We start from the raw sequence: 24,499 nt of genomic DNA on the forward strand, positions 1-24,499 counted from the left end.
ATGTTCTCCCTAGTCTGGGGTTAGGAAGATATTGGCAAAGTTCAGGGTGTTTGCACCAAGTCCCATTCACCCATCTCCCCTGTGCTCACCGACCTACAGTGGCTCCCGGTTAAGCAAAGCCTCGATTTTAAAATTCTCATCCTTGTTCTCAAATCCCTCTATGGCCTCGCCCCCTCCCTATCTCTGTAGCCTTCTCCAGCCCCACAACCCTCTGAGATATCTGCGCTCCTCTAATTCTGGCCTCTTGAGCATCCTCGATTTTAGTAGCTCCACCACGGGTGGCCGTGCCTTCAGCTGTCTGGGCCCTAAGAGGAAGTTCCCTCCCTAAATCTCTCCACCTCTCTCTATCCTCCTTTAAGACGCTCCTTAAAACCTACCTCTTTGACCAAGCTTTTGGTCAGCTGCCCCAATATCTCCTTATGCGGCTCAGTGTCAAATTTTGTTTGATAATCGCTCCTGTGAAGCGCCCTGGGACATTTTACTATGTTAAAGGCGCTACATAAATACAAGTTGTTGCAGGAGAGGGAGGAAATGGGCAAGGGACAAGGTGGAGCGGAGGGGGATTTGGAGAGGGGATAAATTCAAAGTAAAGCATCAAGCAGGATGCCTGTGTACACAAACCATGAGGCACAAGTCCGCAAACTCTAAATAATGATTATTATGCATCAGATGTAAGAACGACAAAGTTTAAGCCTTTACCATGGGCTCTGCAGGGACCAAGTTCTCCTGATCGCAAAGCCCCAAAATGGCCAGAGAAGCTGGCACAACCCCTGGCAGTGCGGAAGCCAGTATGTAGTATTTATTAACGTGTTGCTTTAACCTGCACATAAGTCACAGGGGATAAAAATCAAAGGGTAAAAATTAAGAGAAAGATTGACTTGCATTTCTACAGCGCTTTTCATGACCTCAGGACGTCTCAAAGCGCTTTACAGCCAATGGTGTACTTTTTCTTTGAAGTGTAGTCACTGTTGTAATGTTGGAAATGCGGCAGCCAATCTGCGCACAGCAAGCTCCCACAAACAGCAATGTGATAGAGGGAAAAATTGGGCGTCACCGGGGCGCTAATTTTAGTGCCCTGAAAAGGTTAGCGTCCCTCCCTCATAAAGTCAGTCGTAGCTCCCCAAGAAGGAGGTGCAGCGCTACTGGAAGCGCGCCACCTCCTTCTTGGGGCGCTACTACTCAATGTCGCGGCGCTACATGCAGCAGCACCACACGAGGAGGCACATAGCGCTGCGTCATCGCAGGCCACGTCCCCTGATTCAAGGGGAGGGGCCCTGCTGGACCACTGAGGAGTGGGGTGCCGTGGAAGCAGCCCGGCACTCAAGAGGAGTGCCGGGCTGAGCGAGCGCGGCCGGCACCCCGCATAGAAATGTTAAAGGGGGGGGGGGGGGCAGGTGCTGGCAGTCGGCCAAAATTAAAATGGCCGCCCGACACCTGCCCTTTAAGGAGCACTGCCACACACTACCGCCGCTGCCAACTCGCCCCCGGACCCTGTTGGTCCCATCGCCTGGCGATAGTTCAGGGGGCGCGAGGGAAGTTTGCGGCCGGGGTGAAAACAAGGCGCTGCGCAAGGCGATGACATCAATATCGCAGGCGCAGCGGAGAGGGGCGCTACCGGCTAACGTTGTCGCTAACCTCCCGCTGAATTTCGGGGGAGGCGATAGCGGCATTGCGCCCGGGCGCTGGGGCATTTGCGCCCCGTTAACGCCCCCCGGAGGCGCTAACAAGAGGCACAAAGCAACCCAATTTCTCCCCCAATGTGTTTTTGGCGATGCTGATTGAGGGATAAATATCGGCCCCCAGGACACCGGGGATAACTCCCCCTGCTCTTCTTCGAAATAGTGGCCGTGGAATCTTTTACGTCCACCTGAGAGGACAGACGGGGCCTGGATTTAACGTCTCGTCCGAAAGACGGATAAATGAAGGTGAGGCTGTGAGTGCAGCAACGTGCCTGTTCTTACTTAGGTAGGTTTACAATTGGGACTCAACTTTGGGAAAGAACGTTTAAAACTGCCCTTCATTATCTGCTTATGCCGTCGAGTTTAACATTTTGAAAAACCTTGTAGGATCCCCGATGTTAGCCTCTGTGCGATAATACACAGAAGTTTTTTTTCATATAAACCTAAAGTAAGATAAACACAGCTGCTGAAGAGATAGTATTACCGACATAGAAGTTCTCTCATACTGAATGGCTCCTGACTAACAGCAGCTCTTTTCATGAAAATGAAAAAAGTCAGAACTTCCCACGGTCTCATGCCCGAGTGAAAGGATGTCTGGGACTCACTGTCATCTCTGAGATGCTCAGTTTCTTCTGTGGGTGACTGGTTCCCTGTAGAACTTTAGGCATATCTGTAAACTCGGTGCGGTAGTGCAGTGGTTATCTTAGTGGTGCCATTAACCCAGTAAGCCTGGACTACTCAAGCGCAAGTTCCAAATCCCACTCAAGGGCAGTTTGAGAATTTGGAGTCGTTTTTTTTAATTTTTTTTATAAACGTGGAAATAAAAAGCCGTTGCCAGTAAAAGTGAAGCCGTCGGATTTTTTGCTGTAAAAACCCAACTGGTTGACTAATGTCCCTGGGGGGGCTGGGAAAACCTGCCGTCCTTATCCGGAATGGCCTGCGTGTGACTCCAGTCCCACACCATTGTGGTTAACTCGTAACTCTTAAATGGGATTAGAATAGACAGGGCTTGATGGCCGGCGCAGATACGATGGGCCTCTTTCTGTGCTGTATAACTCTATGGCCTAGAAATTCAGTTAGGGGCGCCCAGCTCGCCTGGGCGCCGGAATTACCGCTGCGCGCGGAGCCACTTGCGCCAGCGGGATATTCAGTTTCAGCGCCCCAAGTGGAAGCCGGCTGCTAAACAAGGGTTTCGGCGCCCCGCTTGGGGCGCTGAAACTGAATATCGGCGTGCAAAGTGCCGCAGCGCCACCCGCTGCGGCACGGCAGCCTGCGGTACTGCAGGCCTTCCTCTCAGTCTTAAGGGGGAGGTGCCTGCAACAGCGCGATCCCCGCTCGCGAGTGCCGGCAAACGAGCCCGGCACCAAGGAGAAGTGCCGGGCTCTTTGGAAACAGCCGGCAATGCCGCGGGGGGGTGGTGAAGGAGGCCGGGGACGGAGGTGCGGGCAGGCGGCTGCCGAAAAAGTGGCCGGCCGCACCTCCACCTTAACTCGCCCCACTACCGGCACAGGTAGGCCCCGTGTACCGGTCGTTGTTTGCGGCCGGCGCGGGGGAGGCGGCAGCAACCAAATATGGCCAGCGGGGCGCTGCGCACACCGATGACGTCATCGGTTGCGGCGCAGCGCTACTGGCTAACGCCGCCATTAGCGCCCCGCTAAATATCGCGGTAGGTTCGCACAGTGGCGCAAAAGCCCTCTTTGGGCGCAAACTGGTGGCGCAGGCCACTGAATTTCTAGGCCTATGACTCCCCCTCCGCAGTGGCCTAGCGAGACACTCGGTTGTTTCAAAAACCACCAGAAAAAGGTCCGCCACCATCTCCTCAGGGGCACATCGGAATGGGTCATAAATGCCGGCCTTGCCAGCGACGCCCACACCCTGCGAATTAGATATATATATTTAAAACGACTGCTGAAAAATCAAGTCATTCAACTGACCATATAATTATAAATATTATTTTTTGCTTGTATCCTTTCTGATTGAAGTAGCTTCCTGTGGGTGAGGCATGCCAACAGAGGATCAACTTTGAACTGGAAGGGACCATCCTCCAAGTCCCACTCCCAAGGCAAATTATACAGAGGCGGATGTGAGAAAGAGTCTCTTAAAGGAATGAAGGGTCAGGTGTTAGTAAAACAATTCTGGCCCAGCTCATACAGGAAACTTTGGTTTATCCGGAGGTTGTATGTCCGGAAACCTCGATCTAACGGCAGAAATCAGCAGCCGTTTTGGTTAGGTTTTTTTTTCTTCTCCTCGCATTTTTTTTTTTTTTTTTTTTAAAAACAGTCAGGCTCTGGAAAGCGTCTCTGTAGCTTAGCAACAGCTTCAGAGACGCTTCCAAGGTATGGGCCGAGTGTTTACAAGCCGTTGCTAAGCAACAGTGTTTGTTGTCAGATACGGAGATGAAAACCTCCGTATCCCTCAACATTAGCGCTGGTCTATCTGGAAGTTTTGATAGATCGGCAGCAGCTCGGTCCCGTCGGTGCCGGATATCGCGAAGTTTCCTGTACATAGAAACATAGAAGATAGGAGCAGGAGTAGGCCATTCGGCCCCTCGAGCCTGCTCCGCCATTCAATGAGATCATGGCTGATCATCCAAATTCAGTACCCTGTCCCTGCTTTCTCCCAATATCCCTTGATCCCTTTAGCCTTAAGAAATATATCTAACTCCTTCTTGAATATATTTAATGAATTGGCCTTAACTGCCTTCTTTGGTAGAGAATTCCATAGGTACACCACTCTCTGGGTGAAGAAATTCCTCCGCATCTCTGTCCTAAATGGCTTACACCTTATCTTTAGACTGTGACCCCTGGTTCTGGACTCCTCCGCCATCAGGAACATCCTTCCTGCATCTAGTCTATCTAGTCCTGTTAGAATTTTATAAGTTTCAATGAGATCCCCTCTCATTCTTCTAAACTCTAGTGAGTATAAGCCCAATTGACCCAATCTTTCCTCATAAGTCATTCCTGCCATCCCAGGTATCAGTCTGGTGAATCTTCGCTGCACTCCCTCAATCCAGTTTTCCAGTAGACACAAATCCACAGCAAGAAAAAACCTTATCATTGTGTACTATCATCACTAACTTAGTTAACGATGTAGCACATTGCAGACAACATTACAATTTTTCTAGGATGGATTATCAACAATGTTTGTATTCAACACCAGCAACTTGCATTGATATAGTGCCTTTAATGTAGTAAAACGGTCCGAGGCATTTCACAACAACAACAACAACTTGTATTTATATAGCGCCTTTAACATAGTAAAACGTTCCAAGGCGATTCACAGGAGTATTTTAAGACAAAAAATTTGACACGAGCCACGTAAGGAGAAATTAGGGCAGGTGACCAAAAGCTTGGTTAAAGAGGTAGGTTTTAAGGAGCATCTTAAAGGAGGAAAGAGAGGTAGAGAGGCGGAGAGGTTCAGGGAGGGAATTCCAGAGCTTAGGGCCTAGGCAGCTGAAAGCACGGCCGCCAATGGTGGGGCGAAGAAAACCGCGGATGCGCAGGAGGCCAGAATTGGAGGAGCGCCGAGATCTCGGAGGGTTGTGGGGCTGAAGGTGTTTACAGAGATAGGGAGGGGCTAAGTTATGCCGCCGAAAGTTTATGACAATCTGAACAGTGTTTGTCTACGTTAACATTTAAATTAGAAAAGCATGTGCAACAACATATAATGAGTTTAAATGTTGAAATGAATGGGGAACCAACAGGAACAGAGACAGAGACAAAATTTCAAATATTGACTCCCAGATGGACTGGAACTCCAATTTTCAATTGGGTTTTGGGTGAGCGGAATGCAGAAATAGGCCAGGAAGTTGCCCTTTCCGCATCCCTCAGACATGACTCTTGATTGGTCAACTGAGGGGTAGTACGGACTGCACGCAAGGAGATGGAGGGGAACTGGACCAGCTTTCCCTCCAGACCAAAGATGGCATAGGAATGGCCGCAAAAATAATCATGTTTTTAAAAAAAGTCAAACCGGGTGGCAAAGTTAGTCCTTATTAGATGTAAATATCTCTTTTTTAAAAATAGGAAGAAAAAAACATTTATTTTTGTAGTGTCGGGTCAATTCTGGCTTGACTCGACAGTTTTGAGAAAGCTGTGGCCTGTTTCAATCTGAGACTGGAAGGAAACATAATGTTCCAACCTTGCATGGTTCACTGGATACTCTATTGGTTTGGACAACTGTATTGTTATTTCAACAAACACAGAACATTTGTGCGTACAGAGAAAAAAAACGCAAGAGAAGTGCACATTATCTGAATCCTTGACAAGAAGCACGGACTGAAGAACAAGCAAGCAAAGGCCAGTTAGCTGATCAAGCCTGCCACAGACCATGGACGACCGACCTCATCATGGGCTCTTCCTCACCCATTTAACCTTCTGAGAGAAAGCGTTGCACAAACACGCTCCTGAACCCCGGGGCTAATCAAGGAGAACTGCAGAATATGCTTCTGTCCCTACATTTCCTCCTGTTCCGTCCCGAAACCTCTCCGCCACTCTACCTCTCTCTACCTCCCCCTTTAAGACATCCCTTAAAACCTTACGGGGGCAAAATTCGGTTGCTTTGCGCCTTCCGGGGGGGGGGGGGGGGGGGGGGGGAGGTGAACCCCGTTAGCGCCCCCCTCCCCCGGAAGGAGCAAAGCACATAGCGCCCGGGCGCGGTGTCGCTAACACCGCCTGCGAAATTCAGTGGGAGGCTAGCGCCAGCGGCAGCAGACAGCACCCCGCCACCTGCGATGATGCCATCGCCGTGCGCAGCGCCCCGCTCGCAAACTTCGGTTGTGCCCCCTTGACCTATGGCCAGGCGATATGTCCGACAGGGTCGGGGATGGGGCGTTTTTGCAGCCACGGCGGCGCTAGTTAAAGGGCAGGTGTCGGGCAGCCATTTTTTTTTGGCTGACTGCCAGCACCTGCCCCCCCCTTCCCCTTTTTTCTTCAGGCTGTTTTCCCGGCACCCCACTGACCCGGTGGTCCAGCAGGGCACCGGTGCGCGCTGCATTAGGCCCCGCCCCTTTAATCGGGAGAGGGAGGCCGGCAATGACTCGGCGCTACGTGCTGACACGCATGGCGCTGTTGCACGTCTTGCCGCAAAATTGACTGGTAGCGCCCCAAGAAGGAGGGGGAGTGCTTCCAGTAGCGCCACGCCTCCTGCTTTGGGTGCTGCCACTGAATTTATGGCGCTGGGGGCCAAAAGGAGGCGCCACCAAATTTCTCCCCCTACCTCTTTGACCAAGCTTTTGCTCACCTGTCCTATTATCTCATTATGTGGCTCGGTGTCAAATTCTGTTTGGTGAAGTGCCTTGGGACGTTTTACTACATTAAAAGGCGCTATATAAATGCAAGCCGCCGTTCAATTCTGGCCATCTACCTTCTACAAACAGCACCCTCAGCTGCAGCAGTACAGTTATCGCACCTATGCTTAAGACGGGGGGAAAAAAAACAAGTATGCAAGCGTTTACCACTTTTCAAAATTTCTGTACTTTAAAACTATACTTCTTACCTGCTAAATTTTGCTCTTTAGATTTGTGCGACTGAAGTCAGTTTTCCCTGTGGGGATGTGGCCAGTTTCAGTCACTATGGGCTCTGTTCAAAACAATGAATATGTATGAGCAAAATAAAAAGTGAAAGCATCACATTACACTTATTAATGCAACTAATAACCATCTTCACCAGCAACCCAAACCCACACTGGGCACCTCTCTGGGACATGTGCCAGCAGCAAGCTTGCCTGCAGGTACTGTCTGGCCAGTGTGAATGAACAGCCATTGTTCCGCAGTTGCGAAAGGTCATTCTGTAAACATCATCTTCTCCGCACTCAGGGCAAACCTCAAATATTTGTAGCATTGTTCCATGACAACAGGGCCGTACTCAAAGTTGCTCTGAAAAAGATTCATGAAGCGTGGCGGTACTTACGAAGGTGAAATACTTTATAAAGTATGTCATGAATCTTCCCATTCATGTAGAAATGACTCATGAGATAACACTGGGCGGCCAGCTGGTGGCGCCGTCCAAGGAAAGTACAAATACTCGGGTGTGGGCCCAGCTTGCTCAGGACGTTTTTGTAACCAGGAACTAGTGATGTAACTAGAATCTCATGGTTGTGAAACAGTTGATTAAAGCCTTGTTTTACACTCAAACCAAGTGCTTAGTAGTTTTCTTACATCAAAGTATCCACCAGCCTCTCTGCTGGACTATGAGATAGAGTGCAATTAAAATCACACGGCCCTGCTTGATCGTGAATAGCTTGCGGATAAAGCTGAGATATTTTACAGTCGGTAGACAAATTTCATTTTGCTTTCCTTCCCATCTACAGCAAACTTAGAGTTTGTGTTTTACAGACATAATATTGTTTTGTTCAGGGATTAAGTTAGAATTTGTTCTGAATGGAGGACCATTGCCCCCACAAAGTTGTTAAAAGAAAGTTTTTCCCCCCCCCCCCTTCTGTTGATGTAACAATGTAATTCTGTCAGCTGTGGCTCAGTGGGCAGCACCCTCGCCTCTGAGTCAGGAGGTTGTGGGTTCAAGTCCCACGCCAGGGACTGGAGCACATAAAGCTAGGCTGACACTCCAGTGCAGTGCTGAGGGAGTGCTGCACTGTCGGAGGTGCCGTCTTTCGGATGAGACGTTAAACCGAGGCCCCGTCTGCTCTCTCAGGTGGACGTAAAAGATCCCGCGGCACTATTTCGAAGAAGAGCAGTGGAGTTATCCCCGGTGTCCTGGGGCTTATATTTATCCCTCAACCAACATCATTAAAACAGATGATCCGGTCATTATCACATTGCTGTTTGTGGGAGCTTGCTGTGCGCAAATTGGCTGCCGCGTTTCCCACATTACAACAGTGACTACGCTTCAAAAATACTCCATTGGCTGCAAAGCGCTTTGAGACGTCCGGTGGTCGTGAAAGGCGCTATGGAAATGCAAGTCTTTCTTTAATTAACATCACAGAACCTTCAATGCATCACACACACATCTCAGCGTTCCGTCAAAAAATAATTCCTTTTCATAACTTTTGTACTTATTACTCGTTGCCGCACATGTACAAACTGGCCCAAAAGCCACTTCATTTAGGGCTAGAAATCTGTCTCGGGCGTGGCGCAGAATGGGCGGTATCGGGTCGGCCGCCCGTTCTACACAGCGCCTGATGTTTAATTCTATTGACTGCAATGGTGCCGAATATCAGGCGCAGCGTATAATGGGCGGGCGACCCGATACCGGCTGCTTCGCACTGCCGTCCTAGACCGGTTTCTAGGCCATAGAGTTTAACATTATTTTTCAGTAAGCTCATTCTTCCTTGCATTTTTAATCCCAATTAAATAATTCTTAGCCGTCTGGACAATCGGCAAGTTGTGGTGCCCACCGTTCATACCTCAATCTATCAACCAACTCGTTAACTTCCATAAAATCTAGGTCACACTAGTTTACAAGCGCACATTTATTTTTACGGTGGCCTCTTTTCAGTAAAACATTTGTCAGTAGGAATTATATGAGGGCTATTATTTATTTAGTGCAGCATATAGATGTAGCAGGCGTAAAACGTAGTGCACCCGCAGCCATGTATAAAAACTAGAAGCATGTGTTTCTTTACAAAAACAGGACGGGGTTGGGCGACCTCTGGCGAGAAAAGCTAGGAGCCAAAGGTGCAGACATGGGCCAAACGGCCAAGTTCATTGTCAGATAGTAGGAGCTGTGTCCGCGCCCACAGGGGCCGCGCAAGTTCCGGGTTTAGGCGTGTGAAGCGCACGCGCTGAAACCCAGCACTTGCGATCTGTCAGGAATTCTCTTGACGCATCCAACGCATGCCCAAGAAAAGTGCCCCTGCGGGTGGAGAGCTGCGCTATTTGCTCAACTTCCGCCCGCTGAAAGGCCGTGGAATTTTTATGCCTGGTAAAAGCATAAGAGTTTAAAAAATAGAAAAATAAGATTTTATCACTCACTTATAAATTAAAAACCCTGTCCAATAAGGTAAGGTTATATTAAACATAGAAACATAGAAGATAGGAGCAGGAGGAGGCCATTCGGCCCCTCGAGCCTGTTCCGCCATTTAATGAGATCATGGCTGATCATCCAAATATTAAGCCCCGTTAAAACATATTTTAAAACATTTCAAAAAATGTAATTTTTGTTTAACATATTTAATTAAATGCACATCTGCCAATGCACTTTATTATGTTTATGTTTATGTATTACAAGCCAAATGAATGTCGAATGTTAAATGTCTTAATATAAATGTACACTCTCGGGAGCCGCAAGCCTACATTTCGTTGTACTGCACTTGTGCACTAACAATGACAATAAAGTTGATTATGATTATGATTATGATTTAATTAATTTTATATATGTAATGGTTTTTCTTTATATATTTCCGTGTGTTGGTGTATTTTTGCATACCGAACTGTCAAAAGTATGAAGTGGGATTCCCTCCTTCCATTGGTTCACCTGGCCCACGTGATCCCAGGGGCGTTTGCGAACCGCCTGTGCCCCTGGAATACCTGGGACTCTGCGCATTTCGAAGAGGAGAGGCCCAGGATCGGAAGCCTCAGTATCTACGGAACCAGCGGGTAGGTTCATAGTATTTTTTGCTGATCGGCAGCATTTGTCCGCAGGAAGTCTCCGATCGGAAATCCAGGGCCAATCATTTTTTCACTCCTTTGATGTCGTCCCACCGTTAACATTTTATAATAGTCAGAGATGTGTTGGGGGAAATAAAAACAGAAAATGCTGGAAATACTCAGCAGGTCAGGCAGCATCTTTGGAGAGAGAAACAGCTAACGTTTCAGATCGATGACCCTTCATCAGAACTGGAAAAATTTGAAGATGGAACAGGAATTTAAGCAAGTGTAGAGGCAGGGAAAGGGGGGAGGGGAGGAAAGAACAAAAGGGAAGGTCTGTGATCGGGTGGAGGGCAGGAGAGATTAAGAGACAAAAGGGATGATGGTGCGAGGCAAAAGGAGATGGTAATGGGGCAAGTTAAGAAACAAAAGATGACTCTAGATGAAGTGTAAATGGCAACGGCAGAATGATCGACAGATGTTCCATCTCCAACTTTGCCCAGTTCTGACGAAGGGTCATCGACCTGAAACGTTAACTCTGTTTCTCTCTCCACAGATGCTGCCTGACCTGCTGAGTATTTCCAACATTTTCTGTTTTTATTTCAGATTTCCAGCATCCGCATTATTTTGCTTTTGTACATGTGTATAGGGGAAGCTAGATAAGTACTTGAGGGAGAAAGGAATAGAAGGATAGGGCTAGATGAAGCAAGATGGGAGGAGGCTCGAATGGAGCATAAACACCAACAGGGACTATTAGTCCGACTGGCCTGTTTCTGTGGTGTATATGTTGCAGCTACGGGAGGTTTGTTGGGATTTCTTTTTCTGCTGAAGTTAATTCCTTTGGTTTTGATGCCAATCTCCTTTCCTCCGCTCCTGAAGGTACTTGACCCCTTGCTGCAGGTGCTGGCAGTTGACTCCGCACCGACCCGCGATCGAGCGCAGCACCATCCCGCGCACGGCACGTATTGACTAAACCGACTGGGAGATCTTTAATTTCATTCCTCCTCCTGTCCTTCCATCGCACGTATAAATAACCTGCGAAAATCATTGTCAAATGAAATAGGATCTGAGCCCGCAACGTGTCAACTTGTCCGTACTCCCCGCAGATGTTGTCCGACCTGCTAATAAGTGTTTCCAGTATTTTTTTGTTTCTGATTTCCAGTATTTTGCTTTCATTCATTAAGTGATGGGCTTCACTCAAGTGCAAAGCATTGCCATAGGGTGCCCATGTGGGCATCAGAACTCTCCACCGGAGCTCCACGGCCCCATGAGGAGAATGAGCTTCAACTCAGTGTCCTTGGGGCATCTGACCACAGAAACAGCATTAGGCAGGTCAATGGCTATTATCAAGGAAGCAGCCATGTTGGCTTCAGTGTGTTGGCATTCCACAGTGCCTTGCCTTATTTAAAGGACACTGGGGGAATGTCTCTTAGGAAAACAGGGCTATTGCCTGCATCCATGATTGCTGATCCCCACCGAGAAATGCCCCAACAGCAGAGGAGTAGTGTACCATCAGCAACTGTTTGCTCTTAGGAACAGGAGGAAGCCATTCAGCTCCTCGAGCCTGTTCCGCCATTCAATTAGATCATGGGTGATGTATCTACCCGCCTTGGTTCCATAACCCTTAATACCCTTGCCTAACAGAAAATGTTCCTATGTTTGCTCTCCCCCAGTTGCCACCTCCACCATTCCAAGAAAAGTGTGCCGCCACCATAATCTCCCCTTTAATGGTGAGCTGCGCCCTTAAAGGGCTGCCGCTTCGCTGGTTTTTGTGCTCCCAGCCAATTGTGCTACAGGCCAAGCTCTCCGTGCAAGATTTCCATGTGCCAGGAAGCTATTCAAACTAGAGTGAGGGACTCCACTCCTGAGACATGAGCACAAAAATCTAGGCCGACACTCCAGTGGAGGACGGAGTGCTGCACCGTCAGAGGTGCCGTCTTTCAGGTGAGACGTTAAACCGCCCTCTCAGGTGGACGTAAAGGATCCTGGGGCACTATTTCGAAGAAGAGCAAGGGGGAGTTATCCCCGGTGTCCTGGGCCAGCATTTATCCCTCAATTAACATCACCTAAAAAAAATTATCTGGCCATTATCACATCGCTGTTTGTGGTAGCTTGCTGTGTGCAAATTGGCTGCTTTACAACTACAATACAACAGTGACTACACTTCATTGGCTGTAAAGCGCTTTGGGCCGGTCTGATGTCGTGAGAGGCGCTGTAGAAATCTTTCTTTTTTCTAAACTTGTGCAAGAATGAGCAGTTATCTGAAAAAGGGAAAATACACTCTGCCACTTTAAATAAGGTTTAAGCTCAATCATGTTTCCGTTTTGATTAAATATTGTAAGTTGTTCCTATAAAATGAATACTGGCCACTGGATCCACGCTTAGCAATTGCTTCCCGCTTACAGTTTATGATCTCAGCTGACTTCCTCTGTTAGCTTAATTGTATATCATTCTTTATTTATACGAGTAATTATGCCACTAAATTGCATAACAGATGAAACTCATTAATCATAAACTTTGGGATAAGATGTTTCCACTAAAGCTTCAATGTGGCAGCTTCCCGCTCCTTAATGTAACACAATGCTTACTGTACAGTTCTCTAATTGAGAAACCATGTAAAAGACCCTCTTTGTAACGTAACTCTTTACAAATTGTATCAACAATGCAGTCAGCTCTCATTCTAGTGCTGTTCCTTAAGGACTAAGGTGTTTTCTGTAACAGACGCATTTCTCATTTTACCACCTCATCTGTAAAAACCCTAATACTTATAAAAATGCTTAAAGGGGGGAGAGCCGATTTAACTTCTGGAATGAAATATGACAGCACCTCTCTAAACAAAATGAATGGGTGCGTCCAGGGTTTCACTGAGACATGTGTGAACTCAAATATATACTCAAACACTCGGGCATGAGACCATCAACCGCTGAGCAAACAGTGGCTCCCAGCAGCAGCTTTATGCTAACTGAATAAAAATGTTTCCTGTTTTCTGGTAAACGGCTCCACTTTCAGAAAGTGGTCCGGGGGCACCCACTTCCCTCCGAGCTCCCAGGACACTGGCAGATCCCAATGGAAAGCAGACAACTGCTGTCCCGGTTGCTGTTGCTGTCGCCATGTTGTGGGAGAGGGAAAAAAACTGATATTAGACACCGTTCTGCGAACCCAATGCAGCTGGTACCCGAGATGCACCTTTTGATATTAAGGAGTCCCATGTGCTGGATAGATCACTTGTTGGGATCTGAAAGAATGCAGTGGTGCGGAATGTGAGGACAATATGGCAATCACACATGTCGCACGATTCTTGGCTGCGGGTCCTTTGTGCAGTAAGTTTAATTCTTTGATACATCATAAGGCAGACCATCACAGTCACCAAAAAGCTGAACACAGCAGATGACTAAATGGCAGAACTTCGAGCCGGCAAAAGCACATTGAAACTTATAAAATTCTAACAGGACTAGACAGACTAGATGCAGAAAGGATGATCCCGATGGCGGGGGAGTCCAGAACCAGGGGTCACAGTCGAAAGAAAAAGGGTAAGCCATTTAGGACAGAGATGAGGAGGAATTACTTCACCCAGAGAGTGGTGAACCTGTGGAATTCTCTACCACAGAAGGCAGTGGAGGCCAATTCATTAAACATATTCAAGAAGGAGTTAGATATATTTCTTAAGGCTAAGGGGATCAAGGGATATGGAGAGAAGGCAGGGACAGGGTACTGAATTTGGATGATCAGCCATGATCTCATTGAATGGCGGAGCAGGCTCGAGGGGCTGAATGGCCTACTCCTGCTCCTATCTTTCTATGTTTCTATGTAAAAGCGCTTCCACGAGCAGGAACTGGGCAGGCAAGGAACGGACCTGCACAATTCGCAAGAACTTCATTATGCAGGCAAATGAGGAAATAATAAAAAGGTAGCATTTGAAATTTTCCAATCTGTTAGGACCCAATGCAGAGCTCGCCTATCTTAAATGGGCTTTCAAGGCCAGAAAGATGATCATCGGTTGGGAATGGATCCCATAAAGTCACATTGTTCTTTTAGCCCCTTCCCACAGATGGGATGAGGATTGCTCCTCCATCGTAGCATTTCATTCAAGAGGATGGAGACGAGCGAAGAAGGCAAGAGATGCAGAATGTCCACACTTGCCATTATCCCAGCAAACATAGCCACAAGCGTGGCACATTTTTCTGGCAGGGTCAAAGAAGAATTTTTTTTTTTAATCCACACTTTCATCTGGCCTTTTTTCTTCCCTCCGACATGGCAGCTATCCATCATTTTGCCGGCGCCATTCACACTTCATCTAGAGCCATCCTTTATTCCTTTCCCTGACCCATCACCACCTCCTCTGGCGATCAATATCTCTCAATGTCTCTTAATCTCTCCTGTTTTCTATCCGATCTCTGACCTTCCCTTTTGTTCTTTCACCCCCTCCCCCTTTTCCCAGCCCCCAACTTGCTTTAAAATCTATTCCCTTTCCTGTTTTTTTCCAGTTCTGACGAAAGGTCTTCGACCTGAAACGTTGACTCCGTTTCTCTCTCCACGGATGCTGCCCTGGCCTGCTGAGTTTTTCCAGCGTTTTCTGTTGTTATTTCAAAGAAGAGTAGGCTCCGTTTCAACGGTGCCATCTTCTGCCACCCTCCACTCTCAGGATGATGACAGGATTCTGGTTCATCATCACTGAAGTCCCCGGTATCATTCCGGCAACTTAAGTAGTACAAGGCTCCGCTCCCGGCGAGGACTTACTTAGCGTGAACGCAGATCAGAGAATTGGGCGGGTGAGCCCCACTCGTCTCACAGCGGCACGACCAGAGAAGCGCAAAATCAGGTGCGCCCAAACCTCCCGTCGAGCGGGACCTCCAGGAATTTGCCCTTTTAAGTATTTCGATTCAAATCTGAAGACTCTGCTGAGTCCCAGATGTCCTGTGTCGTTAACTGTGATTCCTTCAGACAGACCATCTTCTGTTTAATTATTGATGACACCTCTGTGTCAATAGCTTGCAAGCTACACCAGGAATGTGATGCTGGCAGTGACCAATGGAGAAGACATTATTTATTCAAAGGTTATGTTAGTAGACCAGCATGAAGTGTTGGGACATCGTCATGGATAGTACACTCTGTCAAAATTGCTTCTGAATAACTTTTTTTTAAAACATCAGTCAGACTATTTCCTACTATTGTTCTATATTTTATTGATCATCTACTTCCTGCCGTCTATCAAGGCTGAGGAGCTAATTGTGGGGCAGGCTAGCACAGCACCAGAGTGGTAAGGGCGGGAGTCTGCCAACCTGATTCCCTTGCAAAGTGCGATCCCAATCATTGCCAGGGATATCGGATAAACGGCAGGCAGAAGCTCAGACCCTCTACAGTTGGAGGGGAAGTGGGGAAGTGTCGTCGATGTTGCATGTTTCCGAACAACCTGACTACACCGCACCATTGGCTGTAGCCTGGGTCCAGTCTGCTCCCCATCACGCCGACTGAGAAATGGTGTTGGGACCAAATGGATAAGGAAAGAAAAAGTTCTGGTCTCCATATTAGAAAAAGGATACAGAGGCACTGGAGAAAAGTGCAAAAAAGATTTACTAGAATGATACCAGAACTGAGAGGCTATAACTATCAGGAAAGATTGAACAGGCTGGGGCTCTGTTGTCTAGAAAAGAGAAGGCTGAGGGGTGACCTGATAGAGGTCTTTAAGATTATGAAAGGGTTTGATACGGTAGATGTAGAGAAGATGCTTCCACTTGTGGGGGAGACCAGAACTAGGAGCCATCAATATAAGATAGTCACTAATAAATCCACTAGGAAATTCAGGAAAAACTCCTTTACCCAGAGAGTGGCAAGAATGTGGAACTCGCTACCAATGAAAGTAGTTGAGGCTTTTAAGGGGAAGCTAGATAAGCACATGAGGGAGAAAGGAATAGGAGGTTATGTTGATCGGGTGAGATGGAGTAGGGTGGGAGGAGGCTGGTGTGGAGCATAAACACCGGCATGGACTGGTTGGGCTGAATGGCCTGTTTTGGTGCTGTAAATACTTTGTAATACATAAGAGAGTGGCAAAGGAGACTATTTTGGCTTTTTGGTTTAAAGGAATGAAAATTTGTTCGCAGTCATAGTCTTACCACTTATTGCTGCACAAAGTAAATCATTATAAATGTTTGGAACATAGGAACGTGTGTAGGCCATCAGCCCATCGGGCCTGTTCCCACCATTCAATTAGATCGCGGCTGATCTGTATCTTAACTCCATCTACCCGCCTTGGTTCCATAACCCTCAATACCCTTACCCATCAAAAATCTATCAATCTCAATTTTGACATTTTCAGTTGACCCCCAACCTCAACAGCTTTTTGGGGGAGAGAGTTCCAGATTTCCACCGCCCTTTGTGTGAAGAAGTGCTTCCTGACATCACCCCTGAACGGCCTGGCTCTAATTTTAAGGATATTGCCCTTGTTCTGGACTCCCCAGCCAGAGGAAATAGTTTGTCTCTATCGACCCTATCAAATCCTTTATCATCTTAAACACTTCAATTAGTTCACCCCTTAATCTTCTATATTCAAGGGAATACAAGCCCAGTCTGTGCAATTTTTTTAGCCCCGGTATCATTCTGGTGAATCTGCGCTGCACCCCTTCCAAAGCCAATATATCCTTCCGGAGGTGCGGTGCCCAGGATTGAATGTAGTGCTCCAGATGGGGTCTGACCAGAGCTTTACGTGTCTGAATCTAAGGGCTAGATTCGCCTTAATGTGCCCCTACATTGTCGGAGCATTATGCATTCACGGCAGGCACTTCCAGGGATCTCTGCCTGCCACGCATGAGCTTGGCAGAGAGCCCCCAAGAAGATCGAGGGCAGGTCGCGCAAGGTCCTGCTCCGGTTAAGCTGGCTGGCTCAACACGAATACAGATCGGTGAATTTTGATTTTGAGGAGGCTTTTGAAGAATCACACTCGGGCTGATAGGGACCACTATAAGGGTTTGATAACCTGAATCACTTAACTATGTATTATTGAAACTGCCCCTTTATCCCTCCGCGTAGATACGTCAGCCTGATGAGGATCTGGCACAGTTCGCCCAACTGAGGCAAGTGAGATGGACTGACGCTCAGCTCTGGGTTTCACATTCTCATCAACGTCGGGTTGGAAGTCAGGCAGTCTGTCATCATTCCAGTAAGAACTCCCCAGTGACGCTGTCTGTTGTTAAGCTTGAGTCATCATTACACACCACCTTACAGTGTCAGCTGTGGCTCAGTGGGTAGCACACTCGCCTCCGAGTCAGAAGGTTGTGGGTCCAAGTCCCACTCCAGGGGCTTGAGCACATTAAAGCTAGGCTGACACTCCCAGTGCAGTGCTGAGGGAGTGCTGCACTGTCGGAGGTGCCGTCTTTTGGATGAGATGTTAAACCGAGGTCCCGTCTACTCTCTCAGGTGGATGTAAAAGATCCCATGGCCACTATTTCGAAGAAGAGCAGGGGAGTTATCCCCGGTGTCCTGGCCAATAGTTACCCCTCAATCAACAGAACAAAAACAGATGGTCTGGTCATTATCACATTGTGGGACCTTGCTGTGCGCAAATTGGCTGCCGCGTTTCCTACATTACAACAGTGACTACACATCAAAAAGTACTTCATTGGCTGTAAAGCGCTTTGAGGCGTCCGGTGGTTGTGAAAGGCGCTATATAAATGCAAGTCTTTCTTTCTTTACAACACACGTCTTCATGATGCAAAGAATTTCCGAGTTGTAATGAGGCGCACGGTGAAATGAGCATGCCGTATAGCAGAGCATAAAATGCAAGTCTCGAACTAAATCCAGTGGATTAATGACAAATGTCGTGCAATAGGTTCGAGAGTGGAGGGTACTTGAATCTGAATTCAGTGCAAATCCTGACTCGGCAATCTCCAAACAGTCATGCTAAGGAATTCCCTTCCTGTTAAAACTACAAATAAAACCATTCCGCATTTGTGCGGCACACTTGAAGCAGCAGATCAGATCGCCAGTGATATTAGTTCTACTGTGGCTGTCTCATCTGTGTTTTGCAATACTATATTACATCACACAACTCCACTCTCCTGCTGTTGCCAATATTCAGAATGCTGCCCTGGCATTTGTTTATTCAGCTGTTCAGCAATGAATGTTTGGCATTTGTAGTGACACTGTTCTACTGTATATCTCCATTCCCCACGATCTTCTCAGACGAGGAGAGAGGGGTGGGAGAGGAGTTGACCTGGTAGACAATCTAGGTCATTTGATCTGAAACCCTGAAGTTATATTAATTGGACAAGGCCCCTTCCCCTTTTGTAGTTGAATTAATTTTAATAATGTAAACTGTGCAAACTGTATAAGTGGGTCACATTATTTGTCCCATCTATGGACAACAGCCTGATTACCTCTTAGGTGGGTGTTACCAGTGCCAATATAGAATAAACTGCATTCCATCAAAGCCTAATGCAAGTTAACTTTGTGCTTGATTGGCATGTATTGGTCATCTTATCTCTTCCCATTGTCCGGGAGATGGCTCATTATTTATAATTGTGTGCATCTGGTACGGATTCTGAACAGGTTACATTTTTGAGCTAGATTTAAAAAGGAAACACATTCTTTGACTAATTTGAACAAGTTGCTCATGTTAGCTTGATTTTGAAATGAGGCGGGGCTGGTATGGGGGGAGGCACGATTGTCTTAAATGGTTGCACGTGCGTGACTCTGTGTAGAAAACTCTGGGGCTCATTTGCTTGAAAGGTGACGTTTCTGGACAACTGCACACGCAGAATCCAGTCTATTCATGCTATCTAACCTTCACCGCACTGCTCCAGAGATTCCCTGTCTGTCTGACCCTCCGTGTGTTGTCTCCCATTGTTTATTCCCACAACCACAACCTCTGTCTGTCCCCATGTTTCCTTGCTTTGCCACAGGACTGGTCGTCTTGCGTTCCCTTTTATTCCGTGATGTCCCATGTCAACTCCGTGCTCTTCATATGTTTCTCTCTGCCCTTCCCCCTGTACCTGTACATGTTAATTCAATATCCCATTTCATCAACCCTCCACTCCCCTCCCCACATAAACCAGCGTGCAGACCTCTCGCTCAGTTCACTGTCCCTCTCACTTATTCTTTTTTTGCCCCCTCCCCCCACCCCCCGTAAGAGAGGTAATCAAAATCGGTAAAAGGAGAAAGAGAGCGAGACAACAAACAGAAATGATAAGTTTTTTAAAAAATCTATGAAAAAGGAGGGAAAAATGAAACAATTTGAAGATGTTAAGGTGAAAATATGAAAGGGATAATTTAAATGGAAAAGCAAAGGGAAAACAAATATAAAAATGAGAAAAAATAAAGGTTATTTTCCCCATAATTTTTCACCACTATTTTACTACCCACTGGGCCACGGGGGAGGGGGGGATAGTTCGAAGAGAAAAGACTGAGAAATGTTAATACAAACAGTGAACAGGTGAGGAAAATGTGGAACAGCGGCAAGAATACAGGAGTGAAACGAAAAAAAGGAAAAAAACACAGAAATAAGTTAGAAATGCAAAGGTAAATATGAAGAGAGAGAATCTGAAAGCAAAGTCAGACTAGAATCTCAATTCTTATTCCACAAGCGAAAATGTCAAATATCACGTAGAATCTTACAGCACAGAAAGAGGCCAGTCGGCCCATTGTGCCTGTGCCGGCTCTTAGAAAGAGCTCTCCAGTTAGTCCCACTCCCTCTGCAAATTGTTCCTTTTCAAGTATTCATCCAATTCCCTTTTGAAAGTTACTATCGAATCTGCTTCCACCGCCCTTCCAGGCAGCGCATTCCAGATCACAACAACTCACTGCGTGAAAAAAATGTCTCCTCATCTCCCTCCACCCACCACCCCCCCCGCCCCCCCGGTCTGGTTCTGTTGTCAATTATCTGACATCCGTGTCCTCCAGTTACCGACCTTCCTGCCAGCGGAAACAGTTTCTCCTTATTTACTCCACCAAAATCCTTCGTAATTTTGAACGCCTCTGTTAAATCTCCCTTTAGCCTTACCTGCTCTAAGGAGAACAACCCCAGCTTCTCCAGTCTCTCCACATAAGTGAAGTCCCTCATCCCTGGTACCATTCTGGTCAATCTCCTCTGCAGCCTCGACATCCTTCCTAAAGTGTGGTGCCCAGGATTGGACGCAATACTCCAGCTGAAGCAATATTGACACAATACTCCGAAATGATAAACATACCATTATTCCCAGTTTACTACAATTTCATTGATAAAATGCAATCATTGTACAGTATATTATTTATTAATGATACAAAGGAAAAAACACTTGCGAAAGCTTCATGGTTGACACGTGACTGGTTTGGATTCATTCAAATGCTGTCAACTTACTTCAGCTGCTGCGCCGAGTAAGAATTTAACATGTTTTCAAAGATATTCAGGGGAACTGATCGGATTAGGTAGAGAGAAACTATTTTTTTTAATGGGACGTGGGCGTCGCTGGCAAGGCCAACATTTATTGCCCATCCCTAATTGCCCTTGAGAAGGTGGTGGTGAGCCGCCTTCTTAAACCACTGCAGTCCGTGTGGTTGGGGAGTCTAGAACTAGGGGGCATAGCCTAGAAATTAGAGCCAGGCCCTTCAGGAGTGAAGTTAGGAAACACTTCTACACACAAAGTGTGGTAGAAGTTTGGAACTCTCTTCCGCAAAAGGCAGCCGATACCAGATCAATTGTTAATTTTAAATCTAAAATTGATAGATTTTTGTTAACCGAAGGTATTAAGGGATATGGGCCAAAGGCGGGTAGATGGAGTTAGGTCGCAGATCAGCCATGATCTCACTGAATGGCGGAGCAGGCTCGAGGGGCTGAATGGCCTCCTCCTATTCTTAGGTTTCAATGTGTTGTGCCTCACTTCTGCAGGATGTTTTTTTTATGCAATAGCAAAATACTGTGGACGCTGGAAATCTGAAATAACAACAGAAAATGCTGGAAATACTCAGCAGGCCAGGCAGCATCCGTGGAGAGAGAAACAGAGTTAACGTTTCAGGTCTGGGATCCTTCATCAGAACTGGAAAAAGCTGGAAATGTAGCAGGTTTTAAGCAGCTGCAGAGACAGGGGTGGGGGGGGAGGTTTAGGAGGGGAGGAAGGAATTGAAAGAACATACTGTGAAAATGTTGCAAATGGGAATGGCAAAATCATACAGCATGGAAAATAGGGGCAGGGATTATTATCTGAAATTGTTGAACTTGATATTGAGTCCGGAAGTGCCTAATCGAAAGATGAGGTGTTGTTCCTCGAGCTTACGTTGAGCTTCATTGGAACAATGTAATAGGCCGAGGACAGAGAGGTCAGAGTGGAAGTGGAGCGGAGAATTAAAGTGACAGGCGACCGGAAGCTCAGGGTCACGCTTGCGGACTGAACGGAGGTGTTCCGCAAAGCGTTTTTTTTTTTATGGTTGACAACTCTGGTTGGACGGATTCCTGGAGGTTCCATCACGTGACCTCTCACCTCAAACCGCCCCGCCCACCCCCCCCCATGCCATCAATCACAGTGTCAGTCGTGGCTCAGTGGGTAGTGCTCTCGCCTCTGAATCAGAAGGTTGTGGGTCCAAACTGTTGAGTCTGAGTGTCCCAGATATGCTTATTCTAAATCACTGGACACAGACAACAAGAATAACTTAAACAGGTCTTTACTAATCGAAGGTCAGGGCTGAACTGCTTAGCAAATTACTACACAGAGTTTATATACCGGTGTGGTCACCACCGGTACTACAATATACAGTAGCCAAGAGAAAGTAGTCCATCTCTTAAGGTGGTACAGGTTACATACACCACACAAACACCACTCCAGAGACTTGAGCATGAAAATCTAGGGCAATACCAAGGGAACGCTGCACTGTCGGAGGTGCTGTCTTTCGGATGAGACGTTAAACCGAGGCCCCGTCTGCCCTCTCAGCTGGATGTAAAAGATCCCATGGCACTATTTTGAAGAAGAGCAAGGGGAGTTCTCCCCGGTGTCCTGGCAAATATTTTTCCCTCAATCAACATCACTAAAACAGATGATCAAGTCGTTATCACATTGCTGTTTGTGGGAGCTTGCTGTGCGCAAATTGGCTGCCGCATTTCCCACATTACAACAGTGACTACACTTCAAAAAGTACTTAATTGGCTGTAAAGCGCTTTGAGACATCCGGTGCTTGTGAAAGGCGCTATAGAAATGCAAAACTTATTTTTCCTTCTTATCGGTCACCTAAACCGTCCATCCTCGCGGTTTACTGCTTTCACCTAGCAACTGGAAAACAGATTCTCTATTACCCGATTGGTTGATTCTTGAGTGTCTGTCAAACAGCCTTTTTTTCCTCTCATCTCCAATATTTTTATAACTAATAAATAAAAGTGTTCAAAGAAAATGAAAAGGAAACACTTTTCGTTTTTTTAACGCCCCCTATGATTTTTCTCCCGGGGTTTTTGTTCGTGGCAGTGTCCCGGAGATTAAACTTCAATTCCTGGAGATTCCAGGGCCAATCCTGGAGAGTTGGCAACCCCTACTTTGCTTTTTATCTCTCTCTCTCTCTCTCTCGAGTTAAATCCCACAAAAGTCGGAAGCTTTTTTGTTTGTTTAAGCATACAAGTGGGGTGAATGAGGTTCTAACGAGAGATTACTTGAAAATAAAAAACCCGGATTTAGATCGAGAGGGGAAAAAAAGGGGGGACTGAAGGAAGGTAAGGAGCAAGTGAAAAAAAAAACCAACACAGAGGAGCTTATTTGCGAAAGAAGGAAACAATTAGATTCCAAAAGGGAAATCAGGAAGGAAGGAATCATTAACATTTGCTGCCTCTTCCTTCTTACGGTTTGCAATGACCTCCTCATGTCAGGCTTAATTTATCTTTCTTTTTTCAAAAGAAAGAAAATACTGACGCGCCTGTGTTTGAGACCATGAGCTTCCTCTGAGTGAAGCTTTCCAGACAGTGGCCAGTTTTAGGACCAGCTTGAGTGATAAGATTAAACAGATACGGCAATGTTACAGCAAGCTCCATAATTGCTGCTGAGCATCCGAACAAACACCCAACAATCAGGCTAATCTTCCTTGACCAGCATTTATCACAACCTGGCATTTCGGCCAGCCTCTTGCTTCTCGAGACCTTGGCAACACAGCACGGTGTAGATCTGTGCTCTTTCAGTGGAAAAGCTCACGGTTTCATCTCGCTACCATTCCGAGGCGTTTCGCGATTTGAACGTCCGACAGAAACGGTAGCTTCACATTTCATCTGCAGGTACTTGCACACAACAACAACTAGCATTCATATAGCACTTTTAACGTAGTAAAACGTCCCACAGCGCTTCACGGCAGCGTTACCAGACAAAATTTGACACCGAGCCATATAAAGAGATATTAGGACAGGTAACCAAAAGCTTGGTCAAAGAGGCAGGATTTTTACATCAAATCTACAGCACAGAAACAAGCCATTCGGCCCAACTGGTCCGTGCCGGTGTTTATGCTCCACATGAGCCTCCTCCCATCCTACTTCATCTCACCCCATCACCATATCCTTCTATTCATTTCTCCTTCGTGTGTTTATCTAGCTTCCTCTTAAATGCATCTATGTTATTCTCCTCAACCACTCCCAGCGAGTTCCACATTCTCACCACTCTCCATGTAAAGAAGTTTCTCCTGAATTGTTTCTGCTGGGGCAGAGGTGGGTATCTGCAACGCCCACACTGAGTATCTATGAGTGGAACAAGGAGGAATCTTTGAGCTGTGACAAAACCACTAATAAGGGCTGTCAAACGAAATAGAACATGATAGTGACCTGTCCAGGGGAAAACATGGCAAGCGCAACTTTTGACTGCCAGTCCCTCTAATCTGTACGGCCGACCTACAATATAATGGACAGAGATAGACACAAAAGACTTTCAGAAATGAGAAACCACAAAAGCAAACATGCATACGAACAATGACATAGAAACATAGAACATAGAAAAATAGGAGCAGGAGTCGGCCATTTGGCCCTTCGAGCCTGCTCCGCCATTCAATATGATCATGGCTGATCCTCTATCTCAATACCATATTCCCGCTCTCTCCCCATACCCCTTGATGCCTTTTGTGTCTAGAAATCTATCTATCTCCTTCTTAAATATATTCAGACAGGTAAAGACCCTCTGGTCCATCTGACCTGTCCCACACAATTGTGATACCTCGTGTATCACAGTATATCTTCCACCCCACCCAAATGCCAGATGATCTCCTGGGAGAGGCAAGAAACCAGGTAAGTTGTTTTAAGCAACATGTGAAGGGTAAGGGCTGGGGACAAACAACATGAGAATAAATGAAATGAGGA

At 46.7% G+C, this 24,499-nt stretch overlaps 1 protein-coding gene across 2 annotated transcripts in view; it reads right to left on the reverse strand.

Annotated features, from left to right (window-relative positions):
* bmpr1ba (bone morphogenetic protein receptor, type IBa) overlaps positions 1-24,499 on the reverse strand; it is a 561,149-nt gene that overhangs the window by 348,008 nt on the left and 188,642 nt on the right. For both annotated transcript variants that reach the window (XM_086006493.1, XM_086006489.1), the window contains one exon: positions 7,176-7,258. The gene's annotated coding sequence lies outside the window, so the exon portion shown is untranslated. The remainder of the gene's footprint in view (positions 1-7,175; positions 7,259-24,499) is intronic.

The sequence above is a fragment of the Somniosus microcephalus genome, chromosome 2, assembly GCF_052327205.1.
Source record: "Somniosus microcephalus isolate GS21.2 chromosome 2, FLI_Smic_1.0, whole genome shotgun sequence".
Taxonomy (NCBI): domain Eukaryota; kingdom Metazoa; phylum Chordata; class Chondrichthyes; order Squaliformes; family Somniosidae; genus Somniosus; species Somniosus microcephalus.